The sequence below is a fragment of the Lepidothrix coronata genome, unplaced genomic scaffold (assembly GCF_001604755.1).
Source record: "Lepidothrix coronata isolate B3197 unplaced genomic scaffold, Lepidothrix_coronata-1.0 Scaffold267, whole genome shotgun sequence".
Classification (NCBI taxonomy): Eukaryota; Metazoa; Chordata; class Aves; order Passeriformes; family Pipridae; genus Lepidothrix; species Lepidothrix coronata.
Genome location: NW_016690447.1, coordinates 979,309 through 995,239, shown reverse-complemented (window position 1 = coordinate 995,239; position 15,931 = coordinate 979,309). Strand labels below are relative to the sequence as shown.

At 50.6% G+C, this 15,931-nt stretch overlaps 1 long non-coding RNA gene across 1 annotated transcript; it reads left to right on the top strand.

Moving 5' to 3' along the window:
- Positions 1 to 923: 923 nt before the first annotated feature.
- LOC108507736 lies at positions 924 to 5,779 on the top strand. The gene is made up of 3 exons (XR_001878250.1): positions 924 to 978; positions 1,541 to 1,679; positions 5,606 to 5,779. It is a non-coding gene; the product is annotated as an uncharacterized LOC108507736 (long non-coding RNA).
- The last annotated feature ends 10,152 nt before the right edge of the window (positions 5,780 to 15,931 follow it).

The following is a 15,931-nucleotide window of genomic DNA, read 5'->3' as shown; positions in this document are numbered from 1 at the left end:
AGAAAGCTGAAACCCCACTGAAATCACAGGAGGTCCCTTGTGGTTCCTGGCTCGAGCTGATGAGGATCCATTTCAGCTGAATACAGGATTATCTTGACAGTTTGAAAGCCATTCTTAATTACAGCTTGTGCCCAGCACCCCACAGCTGGGGGAGGCACCATGAATCACCGCTCAGTGGACACGGGAAACCAAATAAGTGAGGGGAGATAAGAGCCCATAACAGAGGTGTGACACACTCTGACATGTCTGCAAGATGGCAGCTCAAGGCCTCAATGCTGCAGCCACATGAATCAGCAGAAAAGGCAAAGATCTGGGATTAATGGATGATTCAGTGGGCTCAGCCTTGCTACCACATCCTGCAGCACCCCACAATTCCTACTGGAGTTAAGGGCTGCTAGGCTGATGGACAAGAGCTGTGATGCCAGAACCAGAGAGGCTTCTGGGGCCAGAGTCAATTCATCCTGGACTGAGGAGTAACAACACCTCCAAGAAACAAGGCAGAAGAGCTCCAGGCAGAGTGTAGGTTATTCCCAACAAAGCTTCTAGGCAGCAACTGGAATCCCAGGGTAAAGACTCCAAACCTTTCTGATGATCTGCACTACCCAAAGGTGGCAAATGTGCAGCAGCTGAGTGGCAACCAAGTCCTTGATCCTGTTCCCTGTTTCAGCCTCATCCTTCCTGACAGGCAGCTTTCCAAGACCCTGTCCCTTGTACAAAAGCAAAACACTTCTGGTGATGCAGGAGGAGCAATAGCTCTGCTCTTCAGGGACTGAGAGGCAAAGAGAGGAGGGGAAAATGGGCAAACTCTGACACATCACAGTGTTTCTGATCCTGTCCTCCCTCCTGCTCCTTTGCTCAGACACCAGGTTTTCCTTTGCTTTCTGCCTCTACAGTGCTGGGCACAAGAGGGGAGAGGGCAAGAAAAAACCTGAGAAGAAAGCAGAGCAGATGCAGCATTCTGATGGAAAACCACCCAGGGTAAGCAATGTGGGGTTGGGGAACAGCTGGAGACTTGGAATTCTCAGGGAACCACTGTAAACCCTGCGGTGAGACCCTTGTTCCCTACCTCAGAAATTAAGGATGTACTTTGTGTGAAGAGCCCAGGTGCATCCAGGCAGAAATTTTCTTCTTCCATTGGGTCTATAAACTCCTAGAATCCCCTGTGTGATGCTCTCTGGGCTCTGGAGGAAGAAGAGTGTTCAAGTCCTCAAGGCTGCTTCATGGGAGGAGTGCCCATGCTGTGACCTGCAGGATTTGCTTGTGGGGTGTGGATACTATATTGGGTTTGTGTTTTCCTCACTACACTAAAAGCAGCCCTGTCAGCAGCAGTGCCTGGGCTGGAGACAGCGCTGATGGTTCTAGGTGGTGACAGGAGCCATGGGGTAATGGGACCAACCCTCCCTCAGATGGTTCAGCTCCCAACTCGGACCAGCCCTGCAAACCAGGAAGGGCCTTTAAATGGGGAGTTTGGAAGGTGCCAGCATCTAACTCACTGGCTTCTCCTAATTTTTGCCTTCTTGCCAGTCCTCTTGCTTTACAGACAGGACATATCACTTCTTCTAATTGCTCAAGGACTCTCTGGTCAGGACCCGTGTCCGGGTTTCCTCCATCAATAACAGACATGGTTCCATATCTCAACCAGTGTCCAGCTCCCTCCCTCACAGCTCCCTCCTTCTCAGGTAAGTCTCTGCCAGAAAAGATTTGGGATCTGTGGCAAACTTCAAGACTCTGGAGTGCCTTTGGCCTTCCCCACTGATCTCCAGCCCCAAAAGAGTGACTATTTGCTTACTCAGTGAAAGTTTATCCTGGAACCCCTCGTTGATACTCAGCCACATTCGTCACTTGAGTCTCTGCAGACCCTCTGCCAGTTCAGGTGGGGTTTCTTACTTCGCCCTTTCCCCCCAGCTCTTAGCTTTGCTCAGGCCAACTCAGAGAGGTGCCTGGATCCAAGCCACACATCAAGAGCTGGTATCAGATTTGGATCACTGAGCCTCTTTTTTATGGGGATAAGTTTGGCAGTAACTGGTCCACTCAAGCTGATTGTTAAAACCTCTCCTCTTGTCTGGTTTTCCCAGCCATTCATTGTACCAGGATGCCAAACCAAGCCAGAGGCACCTCCTGGGGAGATTTCTAGCCAGACAATGGTCTTTGAGAAGAACAGCCTTCCACATCCTGTACCAGCAGGAGACGTTGTGCTGCAAACACAAGGTCCTGCCCATGTCCACCTCCTCCTTGCTGACAGTCATGCAAATGGACTTTCTGCCCCAGCATCTCCTCCACAGCTCTTCTGTGAAAACTTCCAAAGTGATCTTTATCACTGCTAGGGAGGTGTCCTCTTCTCCTACAGCTTCTCTCCATTCCTGGGCTATTGTTTTGCAAATATCCCCATCCTCTGTCTAATTGTAATTCACCAAGATCAACTCACAAACTATGCTCTGCACACACTTAGCCAAGCCCTAAGATACTGTAGGTTTGCACTACTAGACAGAAATGTTAGTAATTGATTCAGGGATCTCTTCTGCACAGTCTTGGGTACTATCAGTTGTGTCCAAAATCCTGTTTTTCCATATATGCTGAGCAGAAAATTGTAGGAGAAACTCACTGTGCTCACAATTTCCAGCCTTTCCTGAGTCACCGCTCTTCCCAAAAAGTCCTCTCTTAGGAGCTGGCATTTTCTACCTGCCCAACAAATGGCAGAGCACAGAGGTGCCTCCTCATGGTACTGACATTTCAGGGCTCTCAGCTCATGTCACTATGAAAAGTCACAGCAAGACCAACCATTAATCCTAGAAGTCTTTAAAAATACTGACTAGTGAAGAACAGTTGCATCCTACAGGGGACAGAGCAGCAGCAGATGAGGCAGACAATTGTGCACCATCCACATTCAGGAGAACACACCATGGGTTCAGGAGATGTATTTCTTCTGGATGACAGCAGAGCAAATTAAAATCCCACAAGCCTGACCTGGTCAGCTGTGCAGGAGTTACTCTGTTCTGGCCCTTGGACAAGGAGATCAATGGAATTTCCATGATCACTCATTTTTGTAAGCGCAAGCTTGGTACTCACAGCTCCAGAAAGTTAGGTCAGCTCACATCCTTAATGGAGGAACGTTCCCTTCACCCTTCTTGTATAATGTTCCAATGAGATTTTTTTAATCAGTACAAAAATCAGACAAAAGCCACGCTGTACTGCAGTACTGGAAGTATATTCCAATAATTTAGAGTAAAATACAGTACAAGACAGAAGTACTGACACCCCAAACAGCCATTTAAGCAAATAAAATTCCTGGTTAAACTCCTAAAAAGCCTGCCCAGTTCTAGGGATACACACATGAGCCTGGTGCTACCTTAACACACCCCTAAACAACTTGCTGAGGAAACATTCAAAAGACTATTGGCATCTTTCTAATCCCTTATCCACTGCTTGGGGGGGGAGGGAGGGGTGGAACTGGATAATCTTTAAGGTCCCTTCCAATCCAAACCATTCTGTGATTCTGTAATTACTCTTTAGGATGAGCAACCTCACCTTGAGTCCATCTCTGAGGTCATGGCTTTGTGCACCCACAAGTCTCTTCTGAGCAGGTGAAAGCACAGTCTGATAAATGGCACCATGGTGGCCACCAGTAACACCCCTGGGATGTCCAGGAGGACACAGCAGCTGTAGGCAACGGATCTCGGCATCCCAAAAGACCTTCGGGTCATCCCAGCCTGAGGTGCCCACATCTGCAGGGGCAGACCAGGAGTGAGGAGCCCAGTAGAAGGGTTGTAGGGGGCTGTGTATGGGATGCATTCCCCTGGGAGCTTGTGTTCTCAGTAAGGGGTGCCCTTTTCACATGCCCTTGGACAACGAACTTGGACAACAGGTACATTTTGGAGAATTCTCGGTAGAGCTGGCCGAGACACAGCCCAGGACTTGTGCTTGGAACAGTCTGGTGGCCCATATACAGAATCACAGAATAATAGGATCTCCTGGGTTGGAAGGGACCCACGAGGATCATCCAGTCCAACTACTGGCCCTGCACAGACACCCCAACAATCCCACCCTGTCCCTGAGAGTGTTGTCCAAACACTCTTGTCAGCCTTGGGGCTGTGCCCACTGCCCTGGGGAGCCTGTTCAGTGCCCCACCACCTTCAGGGGAAGAACCTTTTCCTAAAATCCAACCTAACCCTCCCCTGACACAGCTCCAGCCGTTCCCTCGGATGCTGTTGCAGCTCACACCAAGCAGAGAGGGAGCTGCTGCTCCAATTCCCCTTATGAGGAAGTTGCAGACCCTAGTGAGGTCTTCCCTCAGCCTCCTCCAGGCTGAACAAGCCAAGTGACCTCAGCCGCTCCTCATATGGCCCCTCTAGGCCCTTCACCATCTCTTTCAACACCACAGGTGATACCACAGTGTCACCCTCCTCTGCCCAGGTGCTTTTAACGGATAGAGAGTGACCCAGAAGTCACATCCCTGGCTGCCCTGGGTGATCATCGCCAGCCTCCAGCTGCCCTTGGTGGACCAGCAGGTCTGAGGGTTTGCAGATGGCCCAAGGGTGGCCATCACAGCCTCCTGCCTGGGGCCTGCACCCAATCTGACCTGTGCCCAGGAACTGGGGTGGCCTGGGAAGCACAGTTCCCAGCTCCCTGCACTGAGCAGGGCAGAAGGGCTGGCCTGTGAGAGCATCCTGTGGTGTTTTGTTTCCCATGGGGTCAAGCAGCCCTGGCTGCTCTGTCAGACACACCCCGTGCCAGCTGCTCTGTGTAAGGCCACACATGGGGCTTGCACAACACTACAGAAAGTGATTTCTGCACTGGACAACAGTGAAGTATTCTCGTGTTTAACAACAAATAAGTGCTCTCTAGACAGGAAGCCTTTTGGAAAAGGCCTTGAAGTCCCCTTCCCAGTCTCCTGTGCTCTGCCTCTGCCTGGGGAGGATGTTCTGGGCAGAGCTGCTCACACCCCACGGGGCAGCAGTCACCCCAAACCACAGGGGAGGAATGAGGGGGTGGAATGCAAGCCAAGAGCTGTGGCTTCAGCTTCCTGATGGGAAGACAGGCAGAGAGGGCTGTGGGAATGGGACATAGCCCTGTTGCACAGCGGTACTGCCGCAAACCCCGGACTCAGCCAAGACAGAACTCAGGGATCCCCAGCCAGGTCAGGGTGCAGGGAGAGGGCTCAGGGCTGTCCCAGAGGCCCTGCCCTGCTCACCCCAAGAACAGACATGTGTCCCCAGAGGGTATCTGGGGAGCCCCGAGACCTGGGGCCTGTGAGAGGGGACTGCTGGTAGCACCCTGGGCTCCCTACTGCACCACCTTGGGACACAGCACAAATCAGCAAATACTCTGAGTGGGAAGGGGCCCACCAGGATCATCAAAGTCCAGCTTCTGGCCCTGCACAGCCCAAAAAACCCACCATGTGCCTGAGGGCATTGTCCAAAAACTCCTTGAACTCTGGCAGGTTTGGGGCTGTGACCACATGTCCTAAAAGCAACACCATGGGGTCATTCACAACCCATCCTAGGAGTGCTGCTATCTCAAGCTGTGCTGCCATTATTAGGGAATGCAAACTACACCATGCTGACTTGCAAAGAAAGTTTGGAGCATTTCATTTTCTTTCCCTTTCCAGTATGAGCACAGACTTAAGAGCCTCTGAACAAGGAGCTGGACATGTTTGCTGCATTTCAAGCCACTGGAAACATCACTGGAAAGCTGATTTGGCAGAATTTCCCCATGAACAGCCAGTATGGAAATTGCAGGTGTATTTGGCAACATCTTGTACAGCTGTGCATGGTTCCCACCTTCCAGGAAACACACCCTGGGGAACATTGGTGAGAGAGCTAGACACTACCAGAAACTCTTCCAGAACGAAAGCTCAACCCAACCTAAGAACCATTCCAAATATTTGTTAAAAATTTGCTAAAAATAAAAAAAAGAAATAAAATTTAAAAAAGAAGAGGAAAAAATTAAAAAAAAAAAAAAAGATATTTCATGCAGGGAATTTCAGTCTGAATCAACCTGAACATCATCACAGAATCACAGAATCACAGAATATGCTGAGTTGGAAGGACCTACATGGATCATCCAGTCCAACCCCTGGCCCTGCACAGCCCCATCCCCAAGAGTCACCCCCTGTGCCCCAGAGGATCAGCCAAACCCTCCTGGAGCTCTGGCAGCCTTGGGGCTGTGCCCACTGCCCTGGGGAGCCTGGGCAGTGCCCAACCAGCCTCTGGGGGAAGAACCTTTGCCTGAGATCCAACCTGAGCCTGCCCTGACACAGCTCCAGCCCTTCCCTGGCTGCTGTCCCTGGTCCCCCCAGAGCAGAGCTCAGTCCCTGCCCCTCCTCTGCCCCTCACATTAGACGTCCCTCTCTGTTGGTTTTCAACTGAAAAATGTCACTGATAAACCACTTGCTCCCAAACAAAGCCACACAGCTTTGATTCTGACACTTGCACTCACTTGACTGATTTTTTTCCCCCCAAGAACAGACCTTTTTCTGCGCAAAGCAGCCATTTCAGTGAAACTTTCTGGTTCAGCAGAAAAGCTCCTGAACTGAGAGGCAGAGGAGGAGGAGACAGTTGAGGATCAAAACCTGCAGTCCAGTAAGAGAAGATCCTACAGCTGATGCCACGGCTGCCCAAGCTGTACGTGGCACCCACCTTTTGCAGGACCTTCATCCTCCTGCCCATGGCTCTGACCAACCCAGGGCTGGGCTGTGCCCTCCCAGGCTGTGCCGAGGGGCACACAAGGCTGCTGGGGGAGGGCTGAGCCCTGGCACTGGGTGCAGTGCTACCACAGGATCCTGAGGGCCCCAGGCATCTCTCCCTGGGCATGTGCCAGGCTCACAGGCATCTCACTCCCCCTGGGCAAATGAAATCCATGACCCACTTTGCCGCTGCATGTCCATCCAAGCTGAGCATGGAGAAAGCTGGGGGTCTTACAGCAGGACTGCCCCACTGCTGGGAAACTGTGCTCACTCCTGTCCTGGAGGATGCCACATGATCCCATGCCAGGCCCACAGAGACACTGTCATGGATGAAACACGTGACTGTCACTGACAAGTGCTGCCATGCCAGCCCCAGCCCTGCCAGGGTGGTGCCAGGGCTGATGCCATGTTGCTGGGAACAAAGCCCATTCCAAGACAGCCCCCTCCATCCTCATACTGCAGGGTCCTGCTCTGCTCAGCACTGGCCAAAGACAAATGAGCTCAAGAAACGTTTGGACAATGCTCTCAGGCACATGGTGGGATTCTTAGGGCTGCCCTGTGCAGGGTCAGAAGTTGGACTTTGATGACCCCTATGGGTCCCTTCCAACTCAGGATATTCTGTGAGTCTGTAATTCTATGATTCCAGGAAGTGCACGTGGCTGGTGTTTACACCCAGTCAGGAACGAGTGGCCGCGAAGGTCGGGGTGTGTGTCAGACCCGCTGAGCCTGACGAGGTGTGAGCTCATCATCCCTGCCATGGCATCACATGGCAGGGCAATCCACCACCCTGGCTGTGCACATGGGTTAGAAACGTCTGGCCTATAAATGCCAGAATCTTCCTGCACAGAACTGAAAACATTTATTCTGGAAGAGTCTCGATGCTCGTGGCTGAAGGCAATAAATACAGATTTCATTTCATAGTTAATACCCTGCCCAGGGTAAAATGCTCATTTTTAATATCGTTGCCTGCGATCTGACATTACCAACGAGATGTTGCAATGCAATCTCTGAGTCACTGCTCAGTAGATAATGGTATTTTCCTGAGTTCAATCTGGAGGAGTTGGCCCCATTTATCAAGCTTGAAAAAATGATGCCAGAGAGTCTGCCAGAGAGTCTGTCTGGCCTGTGATGTGCACACGTTACGTGACCCAGGGCTGCAGGGAGAGGGGAAGAGAGGGAGCAGACCTGGATGTCACGATGGGGGATCTCCTGGGAGCGGGTCTCATGTGCTGGGTCAGCCAAGAGGCTCCTGAGTCGGGGGTACAAGGGAGTCAGGAGTGACCAGGCAGTGCTCCAGCTCTGCCTTTGCTTTTAGGCTGCCCCAAGAGAGCTGCTGTCTCACAGCATGACCAGGCACAGCTCACATTTGGAGTCCCTGTGACATGGAGGACTTGGACAATGTGAGAGGATCCCTCAAGTCTGTCCATCACCAGCACTGGGAGCCTCATTGCTGCCGAGCCCAGGACCAACATTGGGGTACAGCAACACTTGGTAAAGTGGTTGAGGAAGAAATGTCTGTTATGGCAGGTCAATAACATCTCCCAGGTAGGGACTGGGGCAGGGAAGCCATGAGGAAGCATCCCATCAAAGAAATCCTGCTCTTAGAAGGGTGTGTAAGTCTTGAAGGTCTCTCAGGGTAGGGAGCAGAAGAGAAGGATGGGAGCTGTGGGAGAAGCCTGCCTGGGCTGCCTTGGGCTCTGGGAATGTTGATAGAGCTTGAAAGATCTGGAGAAAACCAGGAGCAATCCTAGGCTTTATTTTCTTCAGGCAAGCAGGACGGTCTCCAGTTATCCAGGAACACCAGTGTGGGAGGAGACCTCTCTGGCAGAGTTTCTTTCCTCTGGCAGGCAAACCCCACGTCCTACACAGAAATATGTAGTGCACTTTTAACACAGAGCACTCTTGGCCCATTGGACCAACTTGGCTGGGGACACAGCAGATTTGCTTTCAGCAAAAAGGCTTTAATTCAAGACTGGGCACATCATTGTAAAAGAAATGCTCTTTCTTGACCAGACATTGCAGACAGGATGCAAGAACCAGCAGATGAAAGTCCCTGGCCTGCTAAGCAGAGGTCAGAGCAGATGATCTCTTCTGTCCTTGAAAGCCAGAAAATGGTTCTGCAGATACTTAATGTGTGAATGAAAAAGTGACTCATGAGAATAAGGCACAGTTAACTCCTGTGTTCCTCCCTCCCAGGGCAGTGTGCCATGAGGAAGGGCTGAACCTACCCTGGGGTCTGAGCCAGCAGAAAGGCCTGTGGTTCAGAAAGGCTCTGTACAACCGAAGGGTCCTGACCAGGGTGGGCACAGACAGGGATTGTGCTGAGGTCTCCTCACCTGGTCACCTGGAGATCTCCAGTGGGTCAGCAGAGACCCGGCCCCATGGTTTGAGTGGCCAGTCCTCTCTCCTGCTCCCCACGGTTCTCTGTGGGATCTGGGCAGGGAACTGCCTGTCCAGCTGTATCCACAGCCTCCTGCCTTCTGCCTTCCTGACAAAGCAGTTTGGGCACACAGCACCCAGGGGGGCTGCAGCCCCTTTGGACTTGCCCTCTTCCCTACTGCACTGCTGGACACACCACGGTGGGGTGGAAAGGGAGGTCTGGAATCCTGTCCCCAGCTGGTCTCCACTCACTGCACACAGCAATTTGTGAGCTCTCCACACACAGGCTGGTTTGGCTGCTGGGCCAGCACAAGCTGCCCAACTACATCTCCCTGTCCCTTCTGCAGATCAAAATGCCAGTCAGTCACTGCAGCACCACTCTGGATTGGGAGTGAGGGGTGGGAACCTCGTCTGGGACAGAGGAATCCTGCCACAAGCTGGGCAATCCAGGAGAGACATTCCAGCCGTGGGCATCCTCCACAGAACAAGTCACCACTGCTTACTGAAATTTTTGGCAATGAAATGTGGTATTTTGTACATCAAAATCACAATTTCAAAAGGAAATTGTGTTTCCAGTGAAATCTGAACAACCTCAAAGTGACTCCAGAGTTTCTCATTTTAATTGCCAAATGCAAAACGTTGGGGAAATTTAGAGAATCAAAAAATTTTCAGACTTAATGTCTCTATTTCCAGTTCCAAAGGAGGGACAACGCCATCTTCATGCTGCCGGATATCAGACAAGCTTTGGCTTTTTCAAATTAATATATATATAGACAAAATACATTTCATGAAAACAACTTTTCTCAGGAACAATTTACATTTCCCAGTTCTGTGACCCTAAAACACATGCCAAAATTCTCTAAAGAGTGTTTTAGTTTATTTAACTGAAAAGCAAAATGACAATAAAGTGAATATTTGAAGTGAAGCTCTGTTCTGAAAATATATGTACTTAATGCTAAAATGATTCAGATTCACAGAACTGGAAACAATTATGAACCAAATCAATTGGGAGAAGGAATTTAATCAGAAAAATGTGAATGCTAATTGGGAATTGTTGAAAAACATTTTATGTGTTGCCCCAAAACCACAATCCCACAATTGAGAAAGAAGGCAACGTTGGTTAAAAAAATAGACAACTCTGGCTCGTGAAGGAAGTGAAGACAACTGTGAAAAATAAGAAAATCATATATAATTTAAGAAATAGAAACTGATAATAATGAATGAGAAGTGAGAAACTGAGAAACTTAGAAAATGAGAAGTGAGAAAGCTGATAAGGAAAGCCAAAAGCTGCAAATCTGAAGTGAAGGAGCAGCAACTCTTCTCAATGTAAAGGGAATAATTATGGCTCTTGTGGGGCTGTGGGTTGTGTTAGTCTCAGGGTGGATGTACTACAGCAATCAACAGCAACAGAAGAGATCTCACGTTCACCAATGTTTGTGGAAGTGTTCGGCTGAATGAGGCTCTGGTGGGGCCTGGCATCAGCTCTGGGCAGCCTACTCCAAAGGCAGCTACAGCCACCAACAGACAGGTTTAAGTAAGAGAAATATGATTAAAGACAACTCACATAGACTTGGGGAAAACAGAACATGTCCAACTAAGATTCATCTTTTTCCTGAAATACAAGTTTGATTGATAAAAATAATATTGGTGGTACAATACGCTCAGACTTCTGCAGGGCAATTGCCTTGATACTGTGATATTTTGATGAAGAAACCAGAACAATACCCCGTCAACATGGCCCATATTTAATGGATTAAAAGCTGGCTGTGTGGTGCTGTGTCCCAGCTGCAATTGTCAATGGGAACTCCACACCCAGAGGGGTGTAGAGGAGTCCCCGGGGGTTGGTGCTTGGCCCCCTCTTCAACAATTTTATCAATGATCTGAAAAAAATATTAAATCATCTGTGATGACACTGGGTTAGTGAGACCAGCAAATGGAGACAAAGCCAGCTCACTGCAGAATGGCCTGGGCTGTTGGTTAAACTGGGCACAAACAGATAATGCAGCCAAATATAGTCACACATCTGGGACAGGGCGGCAGGTTACCGGCTACAGAGACACCTCAGGGTGCTGTGTCTGGGAAGGGGTGACTGTGAGACCCCAGGGAGTCTGTTAGAGCTTGTGCAGGCTGTACTTCCTCACAGGGAAAGGTGGCCAAGAGGCCAGCACATTCCTGGGACAACAGCCTCCAGGACCAACTACTGCCCTGCAGCTGAGTGACTGTGTCCACCCAGCACCTGGTTCTGGTGCTCATCACCAGAATGTTTGAGAGACTGGGGAAAAGCTGCAGATGATTAAAGAGAACCAACCCTGCAGTGAAGGTCCTCCAGAGCTCAATTGATTCTGCTTCACAGAGAGCAGGTTCTGGGGTATCTAGACAACATGTATTCCCTCACAGAAGACTCTCCAGCCTCTCCGAGTTCTAGAGTGGTCCAATGCCTGGAGCCTGAAGCTAGGGAAACTGAAACCAGTAGTATGGCATGATGCCTGCTGGTGTACCAGCAAGGTAATCAGTCACTGGAAGCATTTACTAAGGCAGTGTGGGAATCTTCATCACTGCCAAGAGTTACATCAGGCTTGTTTGATCTCTGGTTCATGCAGAGATAGTCTGGGCTCAGATTGTACCTGGTAGCCAGACTGGACAGTCACAAAGGTATCTGAAGGCCTCTTGGTCCAAACGGTGATGGAAAGGAGTTCTGCAAATGAAACCATCACTGCTCTTGCTGTCTCTGCTTGTGCTTAAGAGGCAGTGGCCAGGTCCAATCTTGCCTCATTGACAGCAAAACCTTCAAGGGGGGCATTTTTCCTGGGGATAAGTTGCTCCAAAAAACCAGCTATGGCCATTTCTTAGAATTGCAGTGATTCTAGAGAGCAAAAGAGGTGAATTACCACAGCAGCTTTGTTAAATCATGGGGTGTGGCTGAAGCAATCTCTCCTCCCTCCAAGACCTGCTCCTCAGGACCTCCATGCCCTGGCAGCCTGTGAACCACAGGGGCTTGAACTCAGGGGCTTGAACCACAGGGTCCTCTGGTGAGGCTGTGTCACTTACTGGACACAAGGCTGCTGAGCAGGTCCCTAACAGGAAGAGTCAATTATGGTCAATTTTAGAGGGGACAAACAGTCTGAAGGGTGATGTGCTGTGAATCTGGGCAGGGAAGGACAGCGGCCCAGTTGCACCTTCTACGGAGCACTGGGCACCCCTTGTGACTTCCTTCCCCTGCTGACATGTCACATCAGGGCATTTGTGGCTTACACCTTACCTTGCCCTTTACAGCTCTAATCCCTCTCTTATCTTCTTTCATTACTCCCCTTTTCTATCCACCTCAAAATTATTTTTTTACTAATTATTTTCTTAAAAAAATAAGGTTTTTATTTCATTACAAGATTGCAAGGTCTTAGATTGTTTGGGGTTTTTTTATCCCAGATTAACTGAAAACCGAGCTTCCTCCAAAATCTTGGCTCTGTCTACTCCTACCTAAGGTCTAACTTCCCCTAATCCTACATGTCAAACTGTATGTCTTATTCTCTTTACATGTTCAGGCAGGAACACACCTGAATCACAGTGACCCAAATCAGCTATTAACTTCAGAGAATCACGGAATGGTTTGGGTCAGAAGGGACCTTAAAGATTATCTCATTCTAATCCCCTGCCATGGGCAGGGACACCTTCCACTAGCCCAGGTTGCTCCAAGCCCCGTCCAACCTGGCCTTGGACACTTCCAGGGATGGGGCAGCCACAGCTTCTCTGGGCAACCTGTGCCAGGGCCTCCCCACCCTCACAGGGAAGAATTTCTTCCCCATGTCTAATGTAAACCTACTCTCTGTCAGTGTGAAGCCATTCCTCCTCGTCCTATCCCTCCAGGCCCTTGTAAATAGTCTCTTTCCATCTTTCTTGTGGGCTCCCTTTAGGTCCTGAAAGGCCACAGTTAGGTCACCCTGAAGCTTCTCTTCTCCAGGCTGCACAATCCCAACTCTCTCCCCTTTCCTCCGAGCAGAGCTGCTCCATCCCTCTGATCATCTTGGTGCCTCCTCTGGTCTGGCTCCAACAGCTCCATGTCCTTCCTGTGCTGGGCCCCTGGAGAGAACTGGCCAACTGAGATCTCCAACCTGCTTCTTCCCTCCCTCCCTGCCTTCCTCTCTCCCTCCCTCACATTCTTGTCAGGTTTGTTTCTTCATCTGCACCCACCAAGCTGTTGTCCCAACATCATGTTCAGGGCACTGACCTGTCGCCTGACCAGGCTGGGAAGGCTCTGCTGGGCCCCCAAGCATGGCAGGACCTGCTGTCATCTGTATTCCTTGACATGTCAGGAATTGTTCCCAAAAATATTTTCCAGAAACTCTGACCTTTCAAAACTGCTAAGGATGGGAGGCATCCTGTTATGGGGCCAGACTGCTCTGTCCCTCTCCCCACCTGGGTGCAGCCTTCATAGTCAGTGGCATTTGGGAAGGAATTCAGCCTGCACTCAGTAGTTGGATAAATAAGAGCAGCTAATCCATTACATAAAAATGCCAACAGTGCCCAGTTTCCCCTGGGTTCCCTGAGAAACTCTGAAATCTTTCCAGTGCCTTAGAGCTGGAAGTCTGCTCTCTGCTCACAGCGAAGGCACTCCGAGAGGTGTGTGAGGACTCCGGAGCCAGAGCCTGCACCTCACACAGAGCATGGGGATAGTCACAGAAAGAAGCACAGCTATGGCTACAGAGAGCCAAGGACTTCTTGCTCCAGTTCATCAGAGCTCTGTGAATCCTCATGAGCTGCTGGAAGAAGGCAGCTTACAGAAAAGCCACCCCGTGGAGAGGCCACTACCCACACTGGTGCAATAAGGCAGAGGATTAGAGGAGGAGAACCAGCTCCTGGAGCCCTGTGCACAGCTCCTTTTTCCTCATCTGGCTTGCACGAGTCCCCTCTTCCCACTGTCCACCTGCCTGGAGCTGCTGGGAAGCAGCAGGAAGGAGATGGGCAGGGCAGTGCTTTGCCTTAATGGGGCAGAGGCCACTCCAACCTGCAGCTATTGGCCATTGCCAAGGGGAGAGAGTGGCTCCAGCCGCCTGTGTGCCAACAGCAAACATGTTTTACAACTGACCTGCAAGGAATGTGTGTCACTGCAGAGGATATGTAGCCCTGGAGAACATAAAGCACAGCTGCATTTTTTAAAAGTACCTCATCCCCTGGATCGGAACAGCAGGCACAGATGATCCCAGGGAGATAACTCCGGAGTGTGTGAGCAGGAACCACTCCTCTACCTTCACCAGTGGAAGATTCTTATAAATTCACTCCTCCTGCCATCCTTTTGCAGAGGGTCAGAAGATGTACTGACAATAGAAGCATGCAAATATTTCAGAACTTGGCCACACGCTGAGCAAACACTCTGGATAGCTTCACGAGTAGATTAAAATGCCAGATCAGCGAGCAGTGCTGCACTTTAAATATGCTCACTAATTTATTAAGTTTATTCTTAGCAAGCTTGCAGACTTCAGAAAGTTAAATTTCTCAGTGACAAATGGCTGTGGAGCTGGGCAGGCAGAGCGTGCTGCAGTCACACAGCCCTGGAGGAGGCAGGCAGGGGAGCAGATCCCCTGAGGGCACTGCACGGGGGAGAATCCCCAGCGGCACAGCCGGCACGGGCTCTGTGTCAAACTGCTGTACAGCTACAGAGCACAAAACAGGGCTCTTGGCACATCCCACGATTCTCCAAAGAGCTGCTGCCTCCCACTCCAGGCTTAGACATCCCTTATCTCTTTCTCCAGGCCTGGCTGTGTGTTATGGGTTAACTGCTGTGTGCTCCACTCCTCAGTGCACTCTTGATGTCCCAGATCCAGTCCCTTGTACTCCAGTAACAGCAGCAGGTCTGTGGCACCCAGGGCTGAGCCAAACATGCCTCCCCTTCAAGGACATCATCTACTGTGGTCCCAAATGACAATCCTCTTCCTTTTCCCAGGTGCCCTGATCATGCTTTGCCTGGGATCTCTCCACTCTTCAACCCTGCCTGCTCCTTGTGCTCAGCACACATGAGCCAGAGGCTTGGATTTAGGTGCCTGCTGATGCCTTATCCAAGTCAAGATTGGTGGGAGGTGTCTCAGGTGGGACACAGCAGGTCCATCTTCAGGCAGCAGCTGTTGGCCCCCAATGCCCCTCAGTCCTCTGCCTCTGCTGTTCTCCCTGGCTCTGCAGACCTGGAGCAGGGTCTGGAGTAGCAGTTTCCTCGGGAGAAAACCAATGCCGGCACTACCACTTGAGATAAATATTTTTGGTCTCCTTATTGTTCAAGCTGAACTAGTGTGTTTAGGAACCCTTCTGAAGGGCTGTGTCATCCTGTTTCACTAACACACATCCCTGAAGATGAAGCCTGACATCAGGACAGAGCTCTGTGATGATGGGGACAGTCCTGTGCAGCAACATTATCCAACCTCTTGGGCCCTGGAAGCCCCACAGGACTGGGTGCCATGTGAACATGAGACATCCCTGCCAGGAGGGCCCTGACACTGCTGCTGATGGGGTAAATGTCAGTTTTGATTGTGCTGCTAAAGAGAAGGCTCTTTTTCTTGCAGGGAAGGACTGCAGGGGGATGTGGATACCCACAGCCCCAGGAGCTGTGTCTGCTCTACAGGGCTTGATGTTGGAGCCTGGAGGAAGAGAGAGAGCCCAGAGCAGTGACATGGGATGTGTGAGTAACGGCACAAGGAGTTTACCAAGCTGAAAAAAACACCTGAAGGACCATTGCTGACACCAGAACAGGGAGTAGCAGGGCTGGCTGTGCTGACAGCACTCCATGAATTATGGGCACCCAGCCCTGCCCTTTGCCAGCCCCCACAGCAGTGCCCGGCAGGGGAAGCCCGTGTGGCACAGGGATGCAGAGATCCCGGCAGGAGCAGC